This window comes from Dioscorea cayenensis, chromosome 20, assembly GCF_009730915.1.
Source record: "Dioscorea cayenensis subsp. rotundata cultivar TDr96_F1 chromosome 20, TDr96_F1_v2_PseudoChromosome.rev07_lg8_w22 25.fasta, whole genome shotgun sequence".
NCBI classification, from domain to species: Eukaryota; Viridiplantae; Streptophyta; class Magnoliopsida; order Dioscoreales; family Dioscoreaceae; genus Dioscorea; species Dioscorea cayenensis.
The window spans coordinates 21,160,848-21,177,277 of record NC_052490.1 but is presented as its reverse complement, the minus strand read 5'-3'; positions in this window follow the sequence as shown (position 1 = coordinate 21,177,277).

Below are 16,430 nucleotides of genomic sequence, written 5' to 3'. Positions count from 1 at the left end.
AGGCATTGATTGAAGCCCTAGTTGAGTTATCCACAAATACAATGTGGCAGGGAGAGAATGGTTTCAGAAATGGCTACTTATACCAATTAGAAAAAATGATAAAAGATCAACTCCCACATACTACATTGAAGGATGTGCCAAATATAGAGTCTTGGGTGAAACTTTTTAGAACCAAAACGACATCAATTGCGGATATACTCAGCATCAATGGTTTTGTTTGTAACAATGAGCATAGTACTATTGAGTGTGAGAAAAGCTCATATGATGAATATGTGAAAGTAAGTTTAGTAATATTTGGCAATTATATTGAAAGATGAATTTGTTAGTACTATTATTGACAATCGCTTGAAATTGGTTACATAATCACAAGGAAGCAGTGGGCCTTTATGGGAAGTCTTTCCCATTTTTTAATGATCTCGCTCCAGTTTTCACAAAGGATAGGGTGCAAGGCAATGCAAGGAGTGACCTTGGAGATGATGTGGACCAATATATGCATGAAACAATTATCTTGGAAGATAATGCCGATTTGTCTCAATTTCAAACTGAGGAATTTTTTATGCCCATGGATGAGTCTACAGAGCCTCCATCACCCATAACTTCAAATAATGGCACCTCAAGCTCTACTGTCCAGAAGAAGAAAAAATGTGCCAAAGACTCAAATATCTCAACAATTTTAGAAAATTTTCTAAAATTTGTGGAGATGGTTGGGTCGGGTTTAAAATAATGGCTAAGTGTGCAATTCAAAATGCTGAGAGTAATGCACTCAAGGAGAAACTCAACATGTTTAAGAAAAGAAATTATTTAATCAAGTCATCTTCAACATTAATGGCCTTTCCGAAGATGAGGCATTACTGGTTATGCAATCTTTAAGGAAAGACAAAAAGAAACTCAACATGTCTTGGGATTTTCCATATGACAAGAAGCTACATTTTTGTCACCTATTTCTAGGAGGTATGAGTCTTATCTTTGTTATTTGTCACTTATGGCTACATTTATCACTAGTTTTTATAATTATTTGCATTTATGTTCATGGGGTATTAGTTAGTGGCATTGCCATGTTATTTTTTCATTCATTTATATGAAAGTCATTACATTTCATATTAATGTCATTTTCAATATTTTCTTGATATGTTCATTAATTTATATAACATATCATTAGTTTCATTAACAATTAATTAGCACAATCTAATATTTTCTTTATATATTCCTTCTACTTGTAGGAAGGGACACAATGTAGTAAAATGACTTCCATTCCCGGGTCGTACGATGACAAATTTGCCAACTTTGCTTCCTATGGTCGATGAATGTTGTATGTCTTTTAAATGTTTCTAAGATTGTCAAAAACCACTCTTGCAAATTGTCATTGTATTTTATTAGTACTATGTTGTAACCACTCACTATTTTGTGAAACTTGGTTGTTTATGTGTTGCATTAAAACTATGTTGTCATTTATTTGGTAACAAATCTTTGTCTTCAGTTGTGTATGTCATTATAATTGATGATGCAACATTATGGGTGACATTGTTTGTGCCGTTATTGATGATGAACATTGTAGGTGCCATTATTCAAGCATTTCCTAGAGATGGCATTTTCTATTTGTGTGTGTGTATGTTTTATTTCATTGATTAATTTGATGCCTAGGAATGTATCCTGCTAACTTGGGTATTTTTTAATTGATTATAAGGTTAGGAAGCAGGGTGTCATATTTTGATCATTTCTATTTTTGTTTGTAGGCTATGATTTTATTGAAGAAGATTATATTGAGAAGCTATCAATTGAAGAATTCATATATATATATATATATATATATATATATATATATATATAATGCTTTTGTCTTCAAAGACTCCATCAACACCATGATGCCACTATTTTTAGTTAAAAATACTATTATTCAAGTCTAATTCAATATTTTTAAAAATTAATTAATCTTCATAATTATCCTAATTTAAATTTGAGATAGTTTTTATTAATCGAGGTCTTGTAATCACTATATTTATAAACAATGAAATTGAGCAAAAACTTTAGAAAAAGCATAGTTGATGTAGATTAGATATTATTGTTATTATTATTTTTGGGATTTTGAATAATGATATCAATGTTGTTTAATGATATTGTTTTTATCATACCTTTGTTTTATCAAATTGGTTAATGATACTAATTACAATTTGAAAGATATAATTTATCTATAACTAGGTTTTTGTTAAACTTTTAATAATTATTTTTGAAAATATTTAATTATGTTTCACATTAAAATAAATAATTAAAATATAATATAAAATATTAAATAGGAATTTATATTTGATTATTTATGATTAAATTTAAATTATTGTTTTATAAAATGTTATCTTATTTATATATAAGGGGCATACGTGTAATTTTACTATATTTCTCTTTCTCTCTTACTTTTCATATTCCTAACTCTCATTCCCTCCAACCAAACACCCTCATCATTATCGTCCTCTTCTCATTCTCTCATTCCTCCTTCTCAATCTCCCTTTCCCATCTTATGTTCATAATCCAGCAGTCCCTAAATGTCCCACTGAAAGGAAAAATGCATACAATACATTTCTATGTAATCTTTGGGACTCACTAACCTAAGTTAAAAATTCAATATTTGAAATTTTTGTATATTGAAATGACTCAATGACCACATTTATATAAACACTAAAAATGAGAAGCAAAGCAACTCTATATGTTTGTTGCAGGAATTTTGTTTTGCATTGGTTGCACAATGGTGTGCAAATCTTGTCACGATAAACAGTGGCGGATCCAAGATTTCTACACTATGGTCCATATGTATATTAATGGCTCTTTTGGTGCAAATAAGTAATTGTCTAATAATCATATATTTTATTCGATTAAATAGAGTTGATATACATGTAAATTAATTTTGTTCATGTTTTGAAAAATAATATTAAAATAATACTAAAATACATTTTTATAAACTAGAAGTCATTAATTAATAGATAGGAAGATAATGTTGCAGAATCGAATCATGTCAATATATTTCAACAAAAAAAAACTATTAATTAATAACATGAATAACCAAATCGATAATATATATATAAGACTACACTAATGTGGTTTACCTTTGTCCATGAGACAAGGCTTTATAGCAATGTGTGAAGACCATCTTGGTATCTACTCTCTAGGAAGACCAAACATCAAAGGTCTTACAACCTTGCTAACCCCGTAGGTGTGGTTTGCTAATCCCGTAGGTGGGGTTAATTTTGAGACACCAATTCAGAATGATATATACATAAGGTAATTGTTTTAAAAAAAGAAGTAGGGTCCATGGACCCCTACTTCTCATAATGTAGATCTGCCATTGATAATAAATGTTGAAGCCTACGAGGAGTATTAATCTAATGCTTACTTTTATATAGACATATACACCAAAGTAACCAAAACAATGATGATACTTCCACATTGGCACATGAGAACAACAATTTGATTTGACAACGACAACATTTAATAATAATGGCTGGAATAGCTATATTTTGTGACTACAAAATCCGACAAAATTGTTAAATGTTATACAACTACAATAACATCCATATTTTTCATATTAACACAAATAACAATAATTATAATCTATTACACAATATTCAACACCAATAACATTTGACAAGGTATTTAAACTTCAACAATCAATGCGGCCGTTCATGTGGTATATGTAACTAGTAATGTGCTAAGCAAATGTCTGAGCCATAATGAAATAATGTCTCCCATACATCAAAACAATGAGTAGAAGAGCCCTAAATGTCCATGCAAAAGGAAAAGTGCAAACAATACATTTCTATGTAATCTTTGGTACTCACTAACCTTTATAAAGAAAATTGCAATATTTGAAATTTTTGTGTATTGAAATGACTCAATGACCACATTAACATAAACACTGAACATGAGAAGCAAAGCAACTCTTTATGTTTGTTGCAAAAATTTTGTTTTGCATTGGTTGCACAACGGTGTGCAAATCTTATCATGATAATTGTTGAAGTGTGCTAGGAGCATCAATCTAATTCGTACTTTTATACAAACATATACACCAAAGTAACCACAACAATGACGATACCTCCACATTGGCACAAGAGATCAACATTTTGATTTGACAATGACAAAATTTAATGACAATGGCTACAATCGCTATATTTTATGGTTATAAAATCACACAAAATTGTTAAATGTTTTACGACTAGAAGAAAAACAACTACATTTTCATATTAACACAAATAACAACAATTTTAATCTATTGCAACAACATTCAACACCAATAATATTTTGACACAGTATTGCTTCAGCATATTAATGCGGTTGTTCATGTGGTATATGTAACCCGGATATTCAATTGGAACATTTTGCATGACTGAGTGTTTGCATAGTATCAGCTTTGGTTTTCCAAAGATCACACGTCCAAATATGGTTTGCACTTTTTCCTTCATGAAATTTTAATTTTGCAGAAAGTATTAACCAAATGCAATTGAATGGGAAAAAGCAAGGTTTATTGGCGTGAGAAATTCATAACGAAGAATGTTTATTACGTGCATAATAATGTGCTAAGAAAATATCTGATCAAAATGAGCCATAATGAAATAATGTCTCCGATACATCAAAACAATGAGTAGAAAGCCCTAAATGTTCATGCAAAAGGAAAAGTGCAAACAATACATTGCTATGTAATCTTTGCGACTCACTTATCTCTATAAAAAAAATGCAATATTTGAAAGTTTTGTATATTGAAATGATTCAATGACCACATGAACATAAATACTTAAAATGAGAAGCAAAAGCAACACTTTTATGTTTGTTGCGAAATTTTTGTTTTGCATTGGTTGCACAATGGTGAGCAAATCTTGTCACGATAAATTTTTGAAGGGTGCCGTGAGCATCAATCTACGCTTCTTTTTATACAAACATATACACCAAAGTAACCACAACAATGACGATACCTCCCATTGTTGTTATAGATTGTAATTGTTGTTATTTGTGTTAATATGAAAATATAGTTGTTCTTATGGTCATAGAACAATTAACAATTTTGTGCGATTTTGTAACCATAAAATGTAGCTATTGCAGCCATTGTTATTAAATTTTGTCATTGTCAAATCAAAGTGTTGTTCTCTTGTGTAGAGGTATCGTCATCGTTGTGGTTACTTTGGTGCATATGTCTCTATAAAAGTAAGCATTAGATTGATGCTCCTTACACACCATTGTGCCACCAAGCAAAAACAAAAATTCTCAGAATAAACACAAATAGTTGATTTGCTACTCATTTCAAGTATTTCTATTAGTGGTCATTGAGTCATTTTCAACATACAATATGAAATATTGCATTTTCTTAGTAGAAGTCAATGAGTTACAAAGATTATATAGCTGTGTATTAATTTTTTCCCCATTCATATAGATATGTGGGGCTCTTTTTACTCATTCTTTGATGTCAAGAAATTTTTCATTATGGTCACCTTAGTCAAACTATTACTTTACTCATGCGTAGCATAAACATTCTTCATCATGAATTTCTCGTGATAATAAAAAGCTTGTTTTTCCTCCATTCCATTAGCATTTGGTCAATACTTTACGCAAAATTGAAATTTAATGATGAAAAAAATGCAAACCATATTTGGGTGGGCAATATTTGAAAAAAGAAATATGATATTGTACAAAATTCAGTAGTATATTAAAGTCGATCATGAGAATGTTCTAATTGAATAGTTTCTTACATATACCACTTGAACAGGCAGACGCATTAATCGCAAAAGCTTGAATACCTTGTCAAATGTTATTGGTGTTGAATGTCGTTGTACTAGATTGTAATCGTTGTTATTTGTGTTAACATCAAAATATAGTGGTATTGTAACAAGCTATTCAATTTGAACATTTTCATAATTGAGTTTGATACACTACTCAGTTTTGCATAGTATCATCTTTGTTTTTTCAAATATCATACTCCCAAATATGGTTTGAACTTTTTCCTTCATGAAATTTTCAATTTTTGCAGAAAGTATTGATCGAATGCAAATGTAATGGAAAAGAAACAAGTTTTGTATTGTCACCAGAAATTCATGACAAAGAATGTTTAGTACGTGAATAGTAATATGCTAAGCAAATATATGATCAAAACGAGCCATAATGAAAGAATTTTTATGATACAACAAAAGAATGAGTAGAAGAGCCATAAATGTCCATGCAAAAGGAAAAATGCAAACAATACACTTCTATGTAATCTTTGGGACTCACTAACTTCCATTAAGAAAAATGCAATATTTGAAATTTTTGTATATTGAATTTTTCAATGACCACATTAATATAAATATTGAAAATGAGAAGAAGCAAAGCAACTCTTTGTATTTATTGCAGGAATTTTGTTTTGCATTGGTGGCACAATGGTTTGCAAATCTTGTCACGATAAATTTTGAAGCATGCAAGGAACATATACACCAAAGTAACCACAACAATGACGATACCTCCACATTGGCACAAAAATAAAACAAGTTGATTTGACAATGACAACATTTAATAACAATGGTACGGATAGCTATATTTTATGACTACAAAATCCCACAATATTGTTAAATTTTTTACGACCACAAGAACAACAATATTTTCATATTAACACAAATAACAACAATTACAATCTCTTACAACAACATTCAACACCAATAACATTTGACAAGGTATTTAAGATTTTGCTAATGTATTTGCCGTTGCGTGGTATATGTAACAAGCTATTCAATTGGAACATTTTCATGATTGAGTTTGATACGCTATGTGAGTTTTTGCACAATATCATCTTTGTTTTTCAAGATCATATGTCCAAATATGGTTTGATTTTTTCCTTCATGAAATTTCAATTGCATTTGGTCAATACTTTCTACATAATTGAAATTTTATTAAGGAAAAAATGTAGACCATATTTGGCGTATGATCTTTGAAAAATATGGACGATACTATGCAAAACTCAGTAGTGTATCAAACTCAATCATGAAAATGTTCCAATTGAATGGCTTGTTACATATACCATGCAAACAACCACATTAATAGCAAAAGCTTGAATATTTTGTTAAATGTTATTGGTGTTGAATGTTGTTGTAATAGATTGTAATTATTGTTGTTTGTGTTAATATGAAAATATAGTTGTTCTTACAGCCATAAAATATTTAACAATCTTGTGGGATTTGGTAGTCATAAAATATAGCTATTCCAGCCATTGTCATTAAATTTTGTTGGTGTCAAATCAAATTGTTGTTCTCTTGTGCCCATGTGGAGGTATTGTCATTGTTGTGGTTACTTTGATGTATATGTTTGTATAAAAAGTAAGCATTAGTTGATGCTCCTCGCATGCTTTGAAATTCAATATTTATCCTGACAAGATTTGCACATAATTATGCCACCAATACAAAACAAAATTCCTACAACAAACATAAAAAGTTGATTTGCTTCTCATTTTAAGTATTTCTACTAAGATCGTCATTTAATCATTTCAATATACACTAAATAAGAAATATTGCATTTTCTTAATAGAGGTTAGTGAGTCCCGAAGATTATAACAGTGTATTTTTTGCATTTTTTCTTTTGCTTGGACATTTAGGGCTCTTCTACTCATTCTTTTGATGTATCGTAGACATTCTTTCATTATGGCTCGTTTTGATCAGATATTTGCTTAGCATATTACTATGCACGCAATAAACATTCTTCTTCATGAATTTTTTGTGAGAATAAAAATTTGTTTTTTTCCCATTCATTGCATTTTGTCAATACTTTCTACAAAATTAAAATTTCATGAAGGAAAAAAATACAAACTATATTGGACTGATGATCTTTGAAAAAACAAAGATGATACTATGCATAACTCAGTAGTGTATCAAACTCAATTATAAAAATGTTCCAATTGAATAGTTTGTTATTAATACCACACAAACGGGTACATTAATCGCAAAATCTTCAATACCATGTCAAATGTTATAGGTGTTGAATGTTATTGCAATAGATTGTAGTTGTTGTTATTTGTGTTAATATGAAAAATACAGTTGTTCTTATGGTCATAAAACATTTAATAATTTTGTGCGATTTGGTAGTCATAAAATATAGCTATTGTAGCCATTGTTATTAAACATTGTTGTTGTCAAATCAAATTGTTGTTCTCTTATGCCAATGTGGAGGTATCATCGTTATTGTGGTTACTTTGGTGTATATGTTTGTATAAAAGTAAGCATTAGATTAATGCTCCTCACATGCTTTGAAATTCAACAAGAGATAATGGGCATGCCAATTTATTATGAATAAAATCTAAATAATAGTTGCATTTTACTACATCTTTCATCCAAAAAAACTATTTTAGCAATAGAAACTGTAAATAAATTATTTGCTATAACATGAGAAAAATATACTAAATATAGTGCGTGATTTGCAAAACATTATAGATGGGATTGAATTTTGTTCACACACAAATAAAACTTTAGATGCAAATTTTAGAAAAAGAGTAAAACTTAAAAATCGAAGTAGTCTAAAAAACTTCAATATGATGAATTTTGTATAAAATTTTTTCTATATGGAGGATGAATTATTTATTTTTAGGTAAAGTACAAGAAAATTCCTTGTGGTTTTTGACTTTTTGCAAAGTAAGGACATATTTTTTTTCTAATTCTATCACACGTGGTTTCTCATATTTGCAAAAAAAGAAAAAGAAAAACCATCAACGATATTAACTTTTTCCTTTTTGGCAGAAGTAAAATTGTCCATTCATGTAAAAAGCTACCACGTGGCGTAAAAAATATTATTTTTCTACATGATTTTGTTTGATTTTTGGGATTTAAGTTTTATTTTGTTAGTGAGATTTTTTTGATATATATATATATATATATATATGTATATATGTCATATAAGTTGGGTCTCAAATGAAATGATGATTTTACCCATTGATGGCTTTGTAACAGATTTTTCTCTATTTGCAAATCTAGGAAAATACATGTCATAGAATCAGAAAAAAAAACTTATGTTCTTATTTTGCAAAAGTAAAAAATCACAAGTTTTTTTTGCAAAGTAAAATTTTACTTTTACTTTGCATTTTAATTTGCATTTCTCAAAGTTTTAACTATTTTTCCCCACTTTAATTCCATTTATTTGTAGTAAAACTATACAACCACAAAATCAAACTTTAAAAAAAAAAATTTATGGTAACTTTACATTTCTATGTGCTTGGTAATGTCATTTGATCAAAAATAAAAATAAATTTTGCATCATCACTCAAATTACTTTTACACACTATCTATTATGCTTTTAAAAATATATATGATGTTCAGCAGTTTTTATGACATGTCTTATTACAATAGGTGATAGACATTTTTGCCACTTATTATATGATGATCAAGGGAATGTGATATCTAAAAATTTTATTTTATGTTTAGTGACAATTTATAGCATTTTATGACAAATTGTCACAACTTTTTGTGACGAAAATACACGCAATAGATGATTATAGACATTTTATAGTTTTGTCATGTACAAGTTATCAGTGCATGGGTAATATGTAAAATGCGACATTAGCCCTTTACCGGCAGTGAAAAGTTGTCTAAAGTAGTGATGACAAAAATCCACAAAATTTTATTGGTGACAAAAACATGTTATTTTGTGACACTATTGCATACAAAATATGTTCTATAACATTAATTGCTAGAGACTTCACAAAGTAGAGAAAGTTCATTAAAAATTCTTTAATTATCTTCCTACTTTAACTATATGCTAATGAAATGGTTCCTCAATTCCTTTGTTTCTCGATTTGTTGTTATTTGTCACCCTCTGACTATGTTCTCTTATGATGAAGCTGATTTGACATAAATTGTTTGTGTTATGGACAACTACTTTAACATTGCAAACAATATATTATTCAAGGTTCCTATGTCAAACATTTTTGTTAGCAATGCAGAATTACAATTTTCTCATGCAAATAATTTTCATTGTGCGACGTTGAGGTTTATTGATAATATTCCTTAATCTTCTAGATAGGTTACTTCTATGTCAAAAATTGTCTTTAGTAATGGAGAATTAATGTTTTAATGCTGGTATTTGTCATCATTGGAACATCTATCAATGCAGATTGGGTTGTAAGTGTGCTACAATCATGTACGTTTGCTTTTTTTATTTATTCATTCTTATTGTCTCAGTATAGTAAATAAAATAGGAATGATTGCTTGTAAAGTTTCGAGTTATTTTTATTTGCGAGGTTTTTGGGATTGTGTTTATTGTTCTTTCCTTTATAGTTATTGTTTGGGTTTTTTTTAGTCTCTTAATGTCAAATAAATTGTGAAAATTGTGTTGATTCCTTTTGTGCAGCTCATTCCAACTTCACTTGACTCATACACTAAAAAGTGAGTTGATGACCTGCCCAAAAAGAAGTTTAAGTTTAGTTGGGAGATATGCCAATGTCAAAGTGGGTAGGAACAAGTGAACATTTTTTGAAGGTATGCTTTTTAACAAGCAGTTCATTATAGCTTTACTTTTTCGAGTTTGAACAAAGCTCCTTTGATTGAAGGAATGCTTTTAGTAAATGTATAACTAGTTTATCATCAAAAATCAGATATTTGACTTAGGGAATTTAGTTAAGTTCATTTTGATTTATTCATTATTTATCTTTGTCCTTATGTCTCTGTTTTATTTTTCTATTATTTACGATAATTATTTGGATGACACTTGTTATTGATAAAAAAATCTATTTGTTTCTGAGGTTTTTATTTGGTCCATACGTTCTATTGTTTTTGAGTTTTATTAAAGCATGATACTTGTATTGCTTTGTCGCCATTAAATTCTTTGCTGAAATTCATAATGCTTATGTCCGTTAGGAGGTTGGCAGTGATTTGTACTATTGATGGAAGGATAAGCTGTTTAAGCACTGGCTGAACAATTTGGAGAACAAGGATGTGGCAATTTTCTTTCACCTAAGCAGAGATTTTTCTTTTCCCTTTGTGAGTACTTCCTGCTCATTTAAATGGAAGATCTAATGTTTTTATTTTCTAGCAAACAGATGATTTATTTTGTTTTATCTTCTTGCCGAAGGTAATTGCTATCAACATATACTGCATTGCAACAAGAAACAAGAAGCCTTTTTATCTAAAGGCTTGGAAGAGGGTTCAAATATTATGGATGCATATATTATGCATGCTGAATTTGCACATCCATGATTAGTATATTGCTTTTATGTTTTTAATAATTATTTTTCATTGATCTTTCAGCTGTTGAACTTGTTTTGCAGTTAAATCATATATATAGAACTAGGGACCTTATTACTAAAAATGATGCGAAGCAGAAGAATGAAGATAGTAAAAATGGAAGATACTCTTTTATGTTGTCGACTTTTCTTGACCAAGGTTTTACCCATCCAAAGGTGGTGACAAAAATTTGTAATTTATGTTCTTAATTTCATATTGTCTGTCATTTTTTGTTTCTAAGAAAGTTGGAAAACAAGCATGGAATCAAAAACTAATTTGCATCTTCTTTGTGCTTCCATCGACATATCAAACTCATAAGAGAGTTGTTTTTTTAGGGTGAAATAGATATTTTGGTACTCATTGGCTTCATTGTAAGTTGATTAGTTAGGCTAATGTAGAATACTTTGATTGATTTTTTGAAGTACCCATCATGTTATGCCCACATACATCCTTTCTTCTTCCTGGCTATGCTAGTGTGCAAACATGAACCAAAATTAATATACTTCATGCATGTACTCATGGCATGCACTCGTATTGAAGTTCTCTCTCTTGGGTTCATATATGTTTGACGACACATATGCAAAATTGTGAAAATGTATGAAAATATGGTAGCTCGAGGTTTAACTGCAAAAGCCATGAAAAATATGAAAATGTGAAAAGTTTGGTGTTTTATTTGAAAATTTTCATAAAATGTGAAAAGCATGAAAAGTTAGAGGGTTTAAATGTAAAAAGAGGAGAACAAAGGGTTTTAGTAAAAATGAGGGGTATTTTTATTAATTTCACAAAAACCCCCTTTTAAGCTTACGGTGATGTCCAATACATGGCAAATCGCTCTCCTTCGAGGGTCTCTTCATTGCCTCTTGACAGATCACGGAAACGGATGGGATATTGAGGACTCTTAAAAGACTCTTTTAAAGCTAGCTGTGATGTCCAATGCATGACAACTACTCTCCTTCAGAGAGCCTCTCCATTGCCTCTTGACAGGCACACAAACTGAAAGAGTTGATGAAGACCTTTGAAGAGCTCTCTTGAAGCTTGCTGTGATGTCTTATGCATCGTGACTGCTTTCCTTGAGAGGGTCTTTCCATTGCCTTTTGACAGTCACATGAGTTGAAAGAGTTGATGAAGACCTTTGAAGAACTCTCTTGAAGCTTGCTATGATGTCTAATGCATGGCGACTGCTCTCCTTGAAAGGGGCTCTTCATTGCCTCTTGATAGTCGCACGAGCTGAAAGAGTTGATGAAGACATTTGAAGACTTCTTTTGAAGCTTGCTGCAATGTCTAATGCATGGCAATTGCTTTTCCTTGAGAGGGCCTCTCCATTGCTTCTTGATACTCATATGGAGATCATTGAGGACTCTTCTTTGAAGGTATTAATCCAAAATATGGTCTAACGTAAAACATTCCTCTCTGGAGTTAAATAAAAAAGAATGATATTTTAAGAAATGAAAGAAAGCTTTTCTCCAACCAGAGCTAATTAATGTCATTTCTCCTTTCTCAACCCCTTTATGCAGACAAACTCTTCCTTTCTTCTTCACCTTGCTCCCATCTCCTTTGCTCCATTTATTCTTTGCTAATCTCTACTGAAGCTTGCAACAACTGCTCCCTCTTCAGGAAATCCTTGTCCTCAAGGATTCATTGAACAGAAATCAGGGAATTTCCTTTGTAACACATCATAGAACTTCCACGTAGCCTCTTCATGTGATGAATCTCACCATTGAATTAACATCTTGGTCCCAACTATGTTGAACCTCTTCACTAATTGCCTACCTAGTATAGCAACTAGAACCCTCGGGCTCTCCTGAGAATCATCAATAAATTCTGGCCATATTGCCGGAGTTATAGTATCACTAATTTTCTTCTTCAATTGGGAGATGTGCTACACATCATGTATTTTTGCCTGAGCTCATAACTGTAGTTTTTAGGCCACTGTTCTTGTCCTTTCCTTCACCATATAAGGGCCAAAATACTTAGGAGACAATTTGTGATTTACCCTATGAGCGACTAACATTTGTTTGTAAGATCTGAGTTTTATATAAACCATGTCACCCTCACTGAATTCCTTATCTTTTCTATTCTTGTCAGGCAACTGCTTCATCCTGTTCCTTGCCTTGTTCAAATTTTTCTTGAGGGATTTCAGCATATTTTCTTTAGCTAGTAGACTTCTGTCGGGTAATTCATGTTGGGATTCATCAGCCTTGTCCGGCCTAAGATACATCTCGCCGGATCAGTGCTAACGAAAGCTCTGCCACTAACCTTCTTCCAAATGGAGCACGATGTTGAAGCCACAGAACCTCTCCAAATCCCTTGCCAATACCTCTCAAAACCCTAGCCACAACCCTCTCTCAAGTTGGGGAAAAAATGGAGAAAAGAATACTAAAATCGGGGCTGAAATCGGCTTTAAATAGGGCTGGAATCGGGCATCCACATGCCCCTGTGGATTCTCCACACGGGCCTGTGGAAATTCCGCATGGGATGTGGATAAGTTCCACACCCCGTGTGGATTCTCTGAACTTCACTTTTTTGGCCGGCTATAAATAGTAACTGCTACAATGAATTTCTACAGTGTTTTGCTGCAGTAACCTGCTGCAGTATCGGCCCGAAACATTCCCGAATTCATGCTTTCATCGAGGTAACGTAAATGGACACATGTTTACGTCATAGATCGCTTTGCTTCTTCAATAAACGACTTCATTGGTGAAGATCATGCTATCAATGGACACGCCAGAATACTCGAATGTGACTGCCCTTGTGCCCCTCCAAACCCTCGTGCTAACTTGAATACAAGAAGGTCGGCAAACATTCTTGCATCTTGAACCCGACTTATGACTTCGCATTTGAACCTTCTCAAGATTTCCTCCAAATAGTGTATTCATGATTTACATTGGCTTCTTTCTTTACCATTCGGCTTCACAACCCTATATGCATGAAAGTAACATAAATGCACACATATTAGCGCTAAAACCTGATAAAAGTAATGCTCATCATAAGGAAAGAACACTTCGCATTCTTATCACACAAACACTTATCATTCTTTTAAATTCCTCAAAAACTGTGGTGCTGGTAAAATCCCAATTAAATTTGTTTTTCTTCAGTAGTTCAGTGAGGGGTTTGGATATGATTCCATAGCCCTTAATGAACCTTCTATAGTACCCCGTTAGCCCTAAGAACCCTCTCAATTCTTTTATATTTTTTAAGGATGGGCTAATTGATAATAGCTTCTATTTTAGTTTGGTCTATCTCCACACCTTGTTTGCTGATAACATGCTCCAAGTAATCAACCTTCTGAGCTGCAAAAGTGCATTTGCTTTTCTTCACATACAGCTGGTTGCTCTTGAGAGTCTCCATCACTAGGTTCAGGTGCTTTAGATGGGTTTCCCAACTTCTGCTATATATTAATATGTCATCAAAAAAATACCAGCACAAATTTCATCAGAAATGGTTTAAAGATGTCATTCATAAGGCCTTGAAAGGTAGAGGGGTTATTAGTAAGCCCAAAGGGCATCACTAGAAATTCATAGTGCCCCTCATGGGTTCTAAATGCTGTTTTGTTGATGTCATGCTCCTCCACTCTTATCTGATGATACCTCGACCTCAAATCTAATTTAGTGAAATACTCAGCCCCATGCGGCTCATCCAAGAGCTCTTCAATGAGAGAGATTGGAAATATAGCTTTGATACTTTTATCATTGATAGCTCTATAGTCTATAGACATCCTCCAACCGTTATCCTTCTTCCTGATGAGTACAATGGGTGCAGAGAAAATTCTTGAACTTGCCCTAGTGATCCCTTTGTCTAGCATCTCCTTAACCACTTATCAGGTCATTCCTTCCTACAAAATGATCATATGATCATGGTGGTAACTGCTTCACTAAAGAGTATAATCTCAAACCTCTTCATAGGATTGTAAAAATTGGTTCAATTGCAAAGTTTGTTCAGGTAGACCTTATTGCTGATCTAAATTTCCATTTCCAATGTTACCTTGAACCTCCTGGACCATCACTAAAGAGCATAATCTGGCCTTGCATAATTCATCAGGTAGCTGCAAGGACTTAACCAAGGATTTGTATTGCATCATTTGTATTCGAGGTTGGGGAGAACCCCTTAATACAACCTTCCTGTTACCCACCTTAAATTCCATCCTCAGTTCACTAAAGTTACACAGGATGGAGCCCAACAAAATCAGCCATTGTATGCCTAGGACTATTTGACAACCTTCTAAGGGTAACACCATCAAATCTGCCTTGAACTCTACTCCTTGCATCTTCCATGTTAAACCAGCACACATCTTGTCACATCTAATTTTCTCTCCATTAGCAACCACAACAGTAATAGGAGAGTGATTAGTCATCTCACATCCAAGTTGCTTCTCTGTGAAAGCATCAATGAAATTATGGGTGATACCTAAGTCTATCATAATGTGTATTTTGTGACCCTTCACTTATCCACCGACCTTTATAGATTATAGTCTGCTAAGGTCTGAATACCTGCTAATGCCTTCAGAGAGATTACTGCTGAAATTTCTTCATTAGATTCTATCTCACAACAAGAAATTATACTTTTTGTGATAACCAAAGTCGCTAGTAAAAGAAGTAATTTTGGTCACTAATATTAATAGTGGCCAATTTTTTAGTTCGTCACCTCTTGTCACAAGTACCTCCGTAGTAAATACAATAGTGTTTAAAAATTTTGCCACAATTATACAAAAAAATTTGTGACCAAATTATTGTCACTAAAAACATCAATATCTGTAATCAAACAATGTGGCCACAAATACTAAAAATTTTGTGGTTAAATTGTTATCACTTAAAACATTAATATTTGTGATAAAACTATATTGTCACAAAAATCTTACTATTTGTGATAATTTTGTTAACACAAAAAATATGAAATATTGACAAATAAAGTAGTCACAATAGCTCATTATATTGTGACAACATTGTTGACACTAAAATAATTGTAAATAGTGACAAAAGTTTTTGTGACTGATGTTATTTTCATTAGTGACTATTACCTTGTTGCTAATGTTTTTTGAAATAGTGGCATTATGTGTTACAAATAATATTATTTTATACAAATTAAAACAATCACATCGTCACAAAATAAAAAAAATTATTAATATTATATAAAAATATTCGAAATGTACAAAATTTAAATTTCAAATGTATAGATTGAAAAAAATAAAAACAAAACAAAAATTATAAAAATAAATAATTATTCTAAACT